We start from the raw sequence: 13,813 nt of genomic DNA, 5'->3' as shown, positions 1-13,813 counted from the left end.
GGAGCCCAAATGTCCATCGATGATGAATGGATAAAGAAGATGTGGTATGGGGCGCCTGGGTGGCTCAGTCGGTTAAGCGTCCGACTTCGGCTCAGGTCACGATCTCGCGGTCCGTGGGTTCGAGCCCCGCGTCGGGCTCTGGGCTGATGGCTCAGAGCCTGGAGCCTGCTTCTGATTCTGTGTCTCCCTCTCTCTCTGCCCCTCCCCCGTTCATGCTCTGTCTCCCTCTGTCTGAAAAATAAATAAAACGTTAAAAAAAAAAATTAAAAAAAAAAAAAAAAGATGTGGTATATATACAATGGAGTATTACTCGGCAATCAAAAAGAATGAAATCTTGCCATTTGCAACTATGTGGATAGAACTGGAGGGTATTATGCTAAGTGAAATTAGTCAGAGAAAGACAAAAATCATATGACTTCACTCATATGAGGACTTTAAGAGACAAAACAGATGAACATAAGGGAAGGGAAACAAAACTAATTTAAAAACAGGGAGGGGACAAAACAGAAGAGACTCATAAATATGGACAATAAACTAAGGGTTACAGGAGGGGTTGTGGGAGGGGGGATGGAATATTCTTCCTTTAATTCCTGAAGAGGCCTACATGTCACTGTGTTCCTTTTAAGGAGGGCAACCAATGAATGACAAAACTAAAAACTGCAAAATAAAATGCATGTGTTTATTTGGGATCTTAGGATTGCAATCTGGGAGAGAGAGTTGACTAAAATCAAACATGTGCTTCTGAGAGACAAAGAAGTTTAGGGTTTTTAAAGAGGAAAGATACAAGTTGCTTTGAACGAAATCTGATTGGTGCTGGTATAGCTACAGTTACATGAATCTATATGTGATTGGTTACTAGGGCAAATGCTAGGCAGAAAGTCCATTTATGTCTATTCTAATATGCATCAGATTCCTTGGCTTTTTTTTTATTGTTATTTTTTTTTTCAATATATGACATTTATTGTCAAATTGGTTTCCATACAACACCCAGTGCTCATCCCAAAAGGTGCCCTCCTCAATACCCATCACCCACCCTCCCCTCCCTCCCACCCCCCATCAACCCTCCGTTTGTTCTCAGTTTTTAAGAATCTCTTATGCTTTGGCTCTCTCCCACTCTAACCTCTTTTGTTTTTCCTTCCCCTCCCCCATGGGTTTCTGTTAAGTTTCTCAGGATCCACATAAGAGTAAAACATATGGTATCTGTCTTTCTCTGTATGGCTTATTTCACTTAGCATCACACTCTCCAGTTCCATCCACGTTGCTACAAAGGGCCATATTTCCTTCTTTCTCATTGCCATGTAGTACTCCATTGTGTATATAAACCACAATTTCTTTATCCATTCATCAGTTGATGGACATTTAGGCTCTTTCCATAATTTGGCTATTGTTGAGAGTGCTGCTATAAACATTGGGGTACATGTGCCCCTATGCATCAGTACTCTCGTATCCCTTGGGTAAATTCCTAGCAGTGCTATTGCTGGGTCACAGGGTAGGTCTATTTTTAATTTTCTGAGGAACCTCCACACTGTTTTCCAGAGTGGCTGCACCAGGTTGCATTCCCACCAACAGTGCAAGAGGGTTCCCGTTTCTCCACATCCTCTCCAGCATCTATAGTCTCCTGATTTGTTCATTTTGGCCACTCTGACTGGCGTGAGGTGATATCTGAGTGTGGTTTTGATTTGTATTTCCCTGATGAGGAGCGACATTGAGCATCTTTTCATGTGCCTGTTGGCCATCCGGATGTCTTCTTTAGAGAAGCGTCTATTCATGTTTTCTGCCCATTTCTTCACTGGGTTATTTGTTTTTCGGGTGTGGAGTTTGATGAGCTCTTTATAGATTTTGGATACTAGCCCTTTGTCCGATATGTCATTTGCAAATATCTTTGCACAGCAAAGGAAACAACCAACAAAATTAAAAGGCAACCAACGGAATGGGAAAAGATTCCTTGGCTTTTAACTGAGTTCAGCAACAATTCTGAGAATTAGAGACAGGAGATGTGCATAAACCCTAGTTCCTCAATGTCCTCCTAGCTCCATTTTAAACAACACTTTTAGCAATGTTTATTTCATTTTATTCTCTCCTTTATCAATGGAGAAAATGGCAAAATGTGAAAATACATTCTCTTTGGGACGTGTCAAGGTTTATCTCCCACTTTCTGGATCTCATGTATCTCACACAAGTGTCCAAAATCCTAGCCACTTCTCGCTCATTCTGTGTGATTTACATAATGACATCAACATAGTGGATTAGAGAAATTTTCTGAAGGATTTCCATATAATCCATATCTCCTGGAGCTAAGTTATTTTATATAATCCTGAGGCAGAACTGTAAATGTATGGCAATGACTGACTGCTCCAACAGAATGAAAATTATAAGAATGAGAAATGTTTCTGATCCTCTTTCCAGATAAGGTTGGAAGAGGACACCAAAGCAATGGCCTCAAAGATGAGTTAATCTGATCGGTCAGGGAGCGCACCTCTGGCACAAGAGATGATACTGGAGCAGCTACTTGGTAAAGTTTCCAGGAGTCTACTATCAGTCTTCAGGATCTGTTGGTTTGCAGTGGCAAACTGCAACAGAGCTAATGGAAATGTAATGGAATCCATCATTCTACATCCTTTAAATTATTTTAGAATTTAAGACATTTAATGTCCACCCATCCCCCAGAGATGTGATATTATATTCTATTCGTCTTTTGGTTGTGGCCAGGGAGATGGTGGAAGGAAGTTATTTCAAGGATATAGAGGGTTCAATAGTGGTCCTTCCAAAAATAGGTCCAAGTCATAACATCCAGAATATATGAAAGTGACTTTATTTAGAGAAAGAGTCTTTGCAATATAATTAAGTCAAGGATATCAAATACATTCCTTTGGGTTTAGGATGGGCTTTAAATCCAATGACAGGACTATTTATAAGAAGAAAGATGGAGGTAGATTTTGATACCTATAAAAGAAAAGGTAATGTGAAAATAGTGACAGAGATTGGAGGGAAGCCACAGCCAAGGAACACCAAGGGTTGTCAAACCATCAGATGGTAAAAGAGTGGCATGGAATGGATTTTTCCCCAAGCCTCCAGAAAGAATGGACCCTGACAACACTTTGACTTCAGACTTCTGGCCTCCAGAACTATTGGAACAATAAATTTCTATTGTTTTAAGCCACCAACTTTGTGTTAATTTGATACAGCAGCTTTAGGAAACTCATGAAAAGCGCTTCTATTTGGTCTTTTCTATTATGACCTTATCCCATAGGCTGAGGATGCAATCTGGGGCTTGTGCCAATGACAAAGTATACCTCTTCAATTATATATTTTGGGGACTGAGAAAATCATCAGTTGTTCCAGGGATTCTGTTGTCCCTTTAGGAAAAAATTGAGGGAGTTATTAGCAAGTACACGCACTGTGATGTTACAGGATTTTTTCTCTGGGGGACCCACTCTTATATCAGTCAATGAATTTGAGGTATGAAAATACTCAGGTCCAAAAACTTGGCAAGTGATTGTGATTCTAGGGAAGCAATTGTCCTCACCCTTTAGATATCTATCTTTGAAGTAATCTGGTAGTATAGACTGAGCAATGCCGTTTTTGGTGGCTTATCTATTTTGTCCCTAGCTCTGCCTGCTGTATAACCATATCCATAGCTTTAGGCCTGCCTGGCTGCCACTCTGACCTTACTGCTCATTGTGATCATCCTTTTTGGTTGACTTCTGATGACCGAAGCACCATCAAGTGTCTCTATTATTTTCAGATTTGATTATAATTAACCTAAAACTCAGTTTTGTAATTACCAAAAGAACTAATTGTCAGAGAACAGCCACATTGAGCATTTCTTGTAACTTAAGTAAATAATCACTGGTAGATTTTCCAGACTTATATAGTACCTCTATCTTAGTATATCCACTGCTCTAAGCCTTTTGATTCCTTCTTCCACTATTTACCATGGCACTTTCAGCCTGTCAGTTTTACTTTGTGTAGGCCATTGCTTTTCCCAAGGTTCTGTGGGCATCCTAGTAGTCTGTTACCACCATGTTCTGGAGTTTGAACACAGGTATTCTGTGTTTTGAGAGAGTGCTACGAAATAAAACTATTCTTCCTTCTGCAGTTTTACATTCTACTTTCCTTAATCTTGTCCCTCAGCATACAGTTTCCAATATAATCTCCTAGTTACTACTAGGAGATATTTTCTAGGTCCTCCAGTTCTTTTGAATTAGAGTAATATCTTTTCTCCCTTAATAGGTCCAGCTTATACCTGGCTGTTGACAATGTGATTTAACCCTACTTATTGAACTATGGCCAAGAGCTATGGTTCTGAGAGGGACACATGAAGCCCTGTGGAAAAGATCATAATATATCATCTTCAAACAATGGAAAAGTGTTATTTCTTAACAGCGAGGAGCAGGCCACTGTAGACTCAAAGCGTTCAGGGGAATCTTGGGATTCAAGATTGCCAAATACAATTAACCATTTCTCATATGACTTGGGATTCTATTCTCTTTCAACTAGGGCCCTGACATTGGTAAGAGATCAGACTAGGTTGGGAATTTAAGTAGAACTGGAAATGTCCTATTTTAAAAATATACACTTTTTTTTTTTGCCTTTTGCTAGAGATGAGAATCTCTTTACATGCCACAAAGGAGGCCTCTCTGGCTTTCACACTTTGCCTTAATTTGATGGTTAATAACCATCACCTTTTCATTTTATTTTCCAAAGCATGAATTTTGCAGAAACCACTATCTCCACTGTCTTCGTAATTTGTCCTGTGTTCAAACTCCAGGAGATGGAGTTGTTTATCAAATACCTGAAATATCAAACTACTAGTGCCTTTTCTCCCAAAAGTATATGAACCCATTCACCATAGCTGAAAGTAATAAATATTTCAGTTCACACTGTCCAGGGGCTCTCTGGGTCAACACTGGAGTATTAGGTAAGTGAATTGTTTATTTATTACATTTTCCCTGCAGTTAAATAGAAACTTTGATTTGTGTCATATGTACATATGTATGTTTGTATGTATATATATATATATATATACACACACACACACATATATACACACATAATCATTATAACAATTTAATATGATATATATTATACACGTACATAATACATATATTCATATATGTTTATATAATACATATATTCATATATGTATACAATACATATATTCATATATGTTTATATAATACATATATTCATATATGTATATAATACATATATTCATATGTTTATATAATACATATATTCATATATGTATATAATACATATATTCATATGTTTATATAATACATATATTCATATATGTATATAATACATATATTCATATGTTTATATAATACATATATTCATATATGTATATAATACATATATTCATATATATGAATTAACATATTTTACATCTGTTAGGAGTAGTGAGGAAGTGGAAATATGATGGTTTCTTAGTCAAAATATATTTAGGCCATTATAGACAGCTTGTGCAAAGTATCCTGTAATAGTCCAGACCTCTCTCCAGTTAAACATTTATCCATTATATTTACATTCTTAGGGCTTATTTGAAGAGCAAAATATGCATGGTATTTTTCACAAATCCTAATGTCTCTGTTTATTGCTGTGTAACCCACTATCTTAAAACTTAGGGTTTAAATCAGAAACATTATTTGCTCATGATCCTGTGGACCAGCAATTTGGGCTGGACTCAAGGAAATGTTTCTTCTTTGGGGCTTTCCTGGGCTCACTCAGTAGGCTGAAGCTAGCTCTCAACTTAACTAAGGAGGAAAGGTCCAGGAAAGTGTCACTCATGTGGCTAGGTTTTCTAGATTAGCAGGACACTTTGATTCTCACTTCATGTGGTCTCTCCAGTGGACCATCTTGTGCTTTTTCTAGTGACAGCAGAAGTCTACAAGAGCTTGCATGAAAGTTCTAGGCCTAAGTGTAGCAGTCAATCTATGTCATTTCTGCCACCTCTATTGGTAAAACAGGTCATGAGGCAAGTCCAATCAAAGATTGGAGAAATAGTCTCACCCCCTGATAGGAGAAATTGCAAAAAAATGTAACCATTTTTAATATACTATAGCAAAAAACTTCATTAAATATATTTATGAAATCAAGTGAAAGTTAGTCTTGGGGAAATATATTTTCCAAATTTGTTTATAATAAAAATATATACTTTATCTGTATGGAAGTATGACCACTTTGCATGAACTTTAAGTTTATTGTCCTTTACAATTAAACATTTCTATGAACTTATAGCTAAGGTTCCACTCAGCTTTGAAAATCAAAGTCTCTGATATCTGTTTTCTAGATTCAATTTTCAGTTATATCTGTATTATTTCTTTGATCTGATCATGGAATATCTCCCTTAGGAAAGAAAATTGCCTAGTTGTGGATGAGTTATTTCTGGGAATTATTTACTATTACTCCTTTCTTTTCATTGGATCAAAATTATCTGCTAAGTAAACCTAAAATATTGGGAATTACATTAGAATTATCAATTTCTGTTTTTTGATGCTAGATTCAGCACTTCTCCTCAGTTTGAAAAATGAAGAAATATTTGAGGGTCCAATGTATTTTTCATATCCGACTGATTCCTGTCATGATTCTGTGATCACATTCATTCAATAACAAAAATTTACTGAGCTTCACTTATGTCTTTTGGTTAAAGGGGAAATTAATAAACATTTGTTGAGAATTTACTGTCTCCAAGAAAATCTTCTATATTTATTAACTCATGAAAAACACACGGAGAAATCCTTACTTTTTTTAAGTTTGTTTTCATTTATTTTGAGAGAGAGAGAGGGAGGGAAGGGGAGAGAGAGAGAGAGAGAGAGAGAGAGCGCTGGGGAGGGGCAGAGAGAGAGGAAGAAAGGGAATTCCAAATTCCAAGCAGGCTCCATGCTCAGCAAAGAGCCCAACATGGGGCTCATTCCCACAAGTGTGAGATGATGACCTGAGCTGAAATCAAGAGTCAGATCTTAACCCACTGAACCACCCAGTTGCCCCCAGAAATCCTTTTTTTTTTTTTTTTTTTTTTTTTTTTTTTGGGGACAGAGAGAGACAGAGCATGAACGGGGGAGGGGCAGAGAGAGAGGGAGACACAGAATCGGAAACAGGCTCCAGGCTCTGAGCCATCAGCCCAGAGCCTGATGCGGGGCTCGAACTCACCGACCGCGAGATCGTGACCTGGCTGAAGTCGGAAGCTTAACCGACTGCGCCACCCAGGCGCCCCCAGAAATCCTTTTTATAGGCACTATTATTCTTTTCATTTTACAGATGTGGAAACTGTAGTACAGAAAGTTCAGGTAACTTACCCTAGCTATCATGGAGAGAAAGTGGTGGAGATGTGATTGAAATTAGCAGCAGTCTGGCTCCTGGACCTAATCACTTCCATATTGCATTTAATAAAAGGAAATAGAGGGAACCTGACTTCAAAACCCAACATATTACTCATAAAGACATTGTACCAAGCACCAAGGAAGACCATTAGGTTAGTTTTTTTTGATCTGGGTGGTGTTTTTAACAGACACCTTCCATAGCTAGACTATCACTCACCTATCCAAATTTATATTTCCTAAGAGAGATGTTCCCTCACTGCCATTTACTAAGATATGTGAAGCATTTTTGGTTGGGGCATTATTGTAAACATTTTAGTAACCTAAAAAAATCCCTTTTGAATGGAACTTAACTGTCCTTAGCATAAATGTAATAATTACTCTCAAAGACTAAGAAGGTATGCAAGATTAATTTACAGTTACAGAGGAAATAAATACTTGAGTTCTAATAAAATATTAACCTTTGTCTGTATATATATAATACATGAGGATACCAGTGCCAGTGAGTTGAAGCATAGGCCAAGACCAAAGTCTCCAGTATAAATCTGTAAAAATTAATCATGTATCACAGGTCACAGAAAATAAGCTCTTGGAATGAGATTCCGAAGAAAGGCATGCAAGGTGACGTGAAGGAAAACAGTTCATCAATGGTAAAGAATCAAAGTAGAAAGCTGGATGGTGATTGAAATGAATCAGTGGGTTTGTGGATCTGTGGGAATAAAAGACTAAAATGAATAATCTGAAGTCACAAAGAAGCTTAGGGAGCATTTTAGGTACCCTAAGCGATCCATATTTTATAGGTAATAAAAAGTATCTTGCCAAAAATCATAGAACTTGTCACATGGTGGGCCATCTGATTGTGAAATGGAGATGTGTGACCAAGATAATTATTAGAGGCAATGGTTGTATAAAAATTAGACTTATTCAACACATAATAATAGTCTTACTTCAGTCCTGTGATATTTATTTTGCACACTGGCTTCTGTTCACTTAAGTTTTACATTCAAATATATATAGATGATTGACTTCGTGCATGTATAATTTCTTCAAAATAATATTTAAAAATCACTATATTCAGTCATAGTCCCAATAAATATTCTATTATCCAAAGATTATATTGTGAGCTAACCTCTAATGACTTGTGTAAGACATAAAATGAGAAAGAAAGAGAGGAAAATGGTTAGTATATACAAATAAAACATGTAAGTGAGAAGCAAAGAGAAAATGTCAAAGCTACTGTAGTCCTCACTTCTGTAAATTGGTCATGATGTCATAGTTGATATTGATGGCTTCCTTCCTTAGCACCCATCTCATACTTCCCTTATCTTCAGCCAAAAACTTCTTGGGATTCTTTATCTGGTGGAGTGACTTAAATCTTTATTTCTGAAAGGTCTGAGTCTTTAGTCATTCTTCCTTTTTTGGTTGCTGTTAGTGCTCTCTTAACATTTACAATTTGACATGGAAGTAAAAAGGCATTCTAGAGAATCCCCTGGGTTCCATACATGGTCCTATTTACCTCCATTGTGTAGCAGTAACAACTTCTCCATGTTAATCAGAATAAACCACTCCATACAGTAGACTACCTTTTTCCACCCTGTGGTTCAGAGGCATAAAAAGTCCAAAATGGCTAGGTGGTCATCTCGTCTTTCAATAGAACCATTACTGTGTTCCCTGGCAGAAACATTTCCCATTGAGGATTAAGATCAATTGCTGGAATGGGAAGCAAAAATTCTGCAGGGGTAATAGTGTAATCCCACTTCTACCCCTTGATTCTTGCACCCATATATTCTGGCTATGAGGAGAAGCACTATATAACAGTCTCTGAATCAAAGCATACACTATCTCCTATAACAAAGAACCCCACCTTTTAGGTGTTGCCTCTCAAGTGTTACCATAACTTACTCATCAGTAAGCCACCCCTCCTTTCAGTTAGGCCAGATACTTCTGGTCATATGATAAAGTCCATTACAAACTTGTCCACTCACTCTATGCTTTGTCTATTCACTGTTTTCATGGTGTCTTTAATGGGTTAAAGTTCTTTCCTTTGATGTGCTTAAGTTTGTAATTTTTTTTTATGATTAGTGCTATCACTGTCTTCTTTTCTAGAGATTTTTCTCTGTGTTGAGATCATGGAAATGTTGTTCTATAACATACTTTTTAAAATAGTTGAAGTTTTGCCTTTCACATCAGGTTTTCCATACCTTGGGGTTGATTTTGTTTTGTATGCTGTGAGAAAAGGGGATTTTTTTTTCCTATGAAGATACACAATTGTCCCAATGCAGTAAAATGGAACATGTACCCTTCTCCTCTTATGCCTCTAATCATTCCTGTCATATAGCAAATATCCATACATGCATTTGGTTCCATTTCTCAATCTGCCTTTCTGCTCTAATGTCATATTGTCCCAATGGTTATAGTTTTCTCATGTGTTTAAAGTTGGGTCCGCATTACAGAAGGCCTGTTACCAGGTTGCTTGCATGAATGTGGTTCTCTCCATGTTCCTGGGAGGATTCCTACTGAGTCATTGGGTTTGTCCTTGGGCAGGTAAGACTAGCCCTGTACCACAGCTAAGTGGGGTCTGGAACTAAGTCACAGAGATGCTTTAAGGTCCACAACTGAATCCAAGGTTTGCAGGCCTGCCTGTGGGAGCATTAATAGGCATCTCTCCTACTAGATTCCTACTCATGCAAGACATCTCCTGGATTGTGACTAGGAGGGGTAGGAACTCAATGAAAGGATTGCATCAGGACTTGCAGTGGACTGAGGTTTGCAGACCGGCCTCTAGGGGACAACGATGGGCATGTCTCCCATCGGGCCTCTGGGCTGCACCACGGCTAGGGTGGGGCTGGAGCCTCATGAGTTACAGAACTACTTCAAGGATTCATAGCAGGGACCAAGGTCAGCAGGCCTGTTACCCAAGGCACACGTAGGCGTAGCTCCTCCTGGGTCCCTCCTTAAATGATACTAATGGCAGGACCAGGATCAGTCATGACTCTAGCAAAATCCACAAGGGTATGGGGATATTTCTGGTCTGTAGCTAGCATTATGGTTGGCCATCCTGCCACCTGAGTGCTTGCCTTTTTAAAGGCCTTTTTAAAAATAGCCCTTCTTAGTCCTAGGCTTCATCGGGGTTTCCAAACTTCCTACCTGGATCCCAAAGCTCCCACAAAAGCATTTTTGTTGGCAGATGGCTGCAAAATTATTGTTGCTGTTGGTGGATATGAGTAGGGATCTCCTATTCTGCCATCTTGTTGGCATCACCTAGCCATGGGCATTTTCCTAACTGTATAATTCGAACAAGTCTCTAAGGTTATTCCTTAATATAGCAAACAATAGTCCATTCTGTTCTGTATTGAGCAAACTATACCCTCAGCATCATGTTCATATTCTAAATGGTACAATCAAGAATTATGTTTAAAAACAGAATTCTTTGCATATCAGAATTTCTTGGAGCAAAGAAAGCTAGAACGCTATTTTATCTCAGATGAAAAATACAGGTGAAGCTATGTGACACTATCATGAAGAAAATAAGCGTTAGTGATTAAAGCTTGAAACTTATCTATAATGAGGTTATATTTTAAAATGCATTTATAGAAAAGCTGCCAAACACTTAGATGTATTTTATTCAAGCAATTTTTGTGATATTGGTGGTTTGAATAAAGATTGATTTTTAAGTACATGGTGGCAGTTGTAGTTGCTGTGTAGGGAAATATGGGTTGAAAAAACAGCTCTGTTGAGATTTGTCAGGACAGACAATTTTGTTTTTTCTTTTGAAGGACTAAATTATTACTACAATATAAATGCAGTTATTTCTCTGGACTTTAATAAATGAGAAATATATAGGACTCAGAAATGAGCAGCAATATGAAACTAATTATGAAAATTGAGATTTTTAGATCTTTCTCCTGTGATTTGGTATTGATATCATGTAATATACTTATATTACTATAAAACATTTAAGTATAGACATATTGGCAGTAAGAGTATAAAAGTGTATATGTGTGTGTGTGTGTGTGTGTGTGTGTGTGTTTTCTTTAATTGATACCTTAGCAGTAGTTACCTAACATATGGTCTGCCCTAATTAGATTACATGCCAGAGGAAGCTCCTAAAGTCATTTTAATTTTTCATTTAAAAAAGTCTTTCTCTAGGGACACCTAGGTGGCTCAGTCAGTTAAGCAAATGACTTCGGCTCAGGTCATCATCTCACGGTTCATAAGTTCAAGCCCCACTTTGGCTCTGTGGTGACAGCTCAGAGCCTGGAGCCTACTTTGGATTCTCTGTCTCCCTCTCCTCTCCCCCAGCCCTCGCTCATGCTCTGTCTCTTTCTCTCTCTCTCTCTCAAAAAATGAATAAACATAAAAAAAAAAAAACAAAAACAGAGGTCTTGCTCTAACTAAACCCAGACTCAAATCAAGCACAGGAAGCTCATAATCCAGAGTTATGATAAATGTATTCCATACTTCATTCTTTCATCCAGTTAATGGTGAATGGACTGAACTTTGGACAGCCTGCCTATGCCAGCATTTGAAATTGAGTATAGTAGTTCTGATGTAAAATGTCAATAAAATTGAGAAACATTGCTCAAACTACCAACATTTTTCTAAAAGCCACATTTAGAGGATAGGAATACAAGTGCTTAAAATTTAATCAGAGTAGTTTCTAATTGAATGTGAAAGAAGTCATCATTGTACACAAGTGATCATTGTATTATCAGTACTTTTGCCATTCAAAGGAGAGTCTGCAAAACAGAGAACACTGACATCACCTGGGATTTTGTTAGAACTGCAGAAACAGGTTCTACTCTGAATTGCCTGAATCAGACCCTGCATTTTAACAAGAATCCAGGTGATTTGTTGCACATTAAAATTTGAGAATCACTGCTTTAAAATGTATGCGAATTCTATGAGTCTTCTTTTATATTTAATAAATATTTAATAAGAACTATTTTAGAGTATTGAAAAAGAGCTCATCATCAATGCCTGTTCAAATATAATACTTGGTTTCTTTAGATTAATTTGAATATTCATTTGAGCAGAATATATATTTTCTGTCACTGTTGTATTCTCTTAATATTGGAGTGATGGTAGATGTATACTTTGAGGACTCATACTCTAATTTACAACTTTTTTGGTTTTGTTTTTGTTTTCATTTTGTGACTGGTTTATTTCACTAAGTATAATGTTCTGAAGGTTCATCCGTGTTATGGCAAGTGATAAGATTTCTTTTGTTTTTTGCTGAATAACATTCTTTTGTATGTGCATCCCCATTTTATCTATTCATCTGTTAATGAATATTTGGATGACTTTCACATCCTGGCTATCGTAAATAATGCTTCATGAGTGTGCAAATATCACTTTGAATATATACGCATAAGTGATATTTCCACATCATATGGTAACTTTTGGGAACTTATAATTTTCCATAGTAGTTACACCATTTTACATTCCCACCACCAGTGCACAAGTGTTCCTTTCAATCCACGTATTTGCCAACGCTTGTCATTTTGTTTTTAGCTAATGGACAGGTCCAAAAGTTTCCTTGTAACTTAGTAGTCTAGAGTTCAGACTCTCTTTCTCTCATAGAAACAACTTATACCTTACGACCCAGCAATTGCACTACTAGGTATTTATCCAAATGATACAAAAATACATTTGAAAGGACACATGCACCCCAATGTTTATAGCAGCACTATCAACAATAGCCAAATTATGGAAAGAACCCAAATATCCATCAACTGATGAATGCATAAAGAAGAGGTGGTATGTGTGTATGTGTGTGTATATATATATGAATAATACATATGATTAATATATATAATCATAATATATAATGTATAATATGTAATAGTAATATAATATATAAGAATATAAGAATATTTTTCAGCAATCAAAAAGAATGAACTGTTGCCATTTGCAATAACATGGATGGAACTAGAGTGTATATACTAAGCAAAATTAGTTAGAGAAAGACAAATATCATATAATTTCACTCAATTTGGAACTTGTGAAACAAAACAGATAACCATAGGGGAAGGGAAGGGAAAATAAAATAAGATAAAAACAGACAGGGAGGCAAGCCATAAGAGACTCTTAACTATAGAGAACAGACTAGGGGTTGCTGAAGGGGAGGTGGGTGGGGAATGGGCTAAATGGGTGATGGGCATTAAGAAGGGCACTTGTTGGGATGATCACTGGGTGTTACATGTAAGTGATGAATCACTAAATTCTACTCCTAAAACTAACACTACACTATATGTTAAGCAATTTGAATTTAAATAAAATCTTAGAAGAAAAAAAAAGAGAAAAAAAAAACTAGGTTTGAATTTTGTCTTTGCTATTAACAAATTGTGTTAACTGGGCCATTTAACCTTTTTAGACCTCTGTTTCTTATACATACAAGATTGTTTTAAGAATCAAAGGATAAATGAGGTGCCTGGGTGGCTCATTCGGTTAAGCGTCCGACTTTATCTCAGGCCATGATCTCGTGGTTT

This window comes from Panthera pardus, unplaced genomic scaffold, assembly GCF_024362965.1.
Source record: "Panthera pardus isolate Hobbes unplaced genomic scaffold, ASM2436296v1 HiC_scaffold_13, whole genome shotgun sequence".
Classification (NCBI taxonomy): domain Eukaryota; kingdom Metazoa; phylum Chordata; class Mammalia; order Carnivora; family Felidae; genus Panthera; species Panthera pardus.
This window is presented reverse-complemented; position numbering follows the sequence as displayed.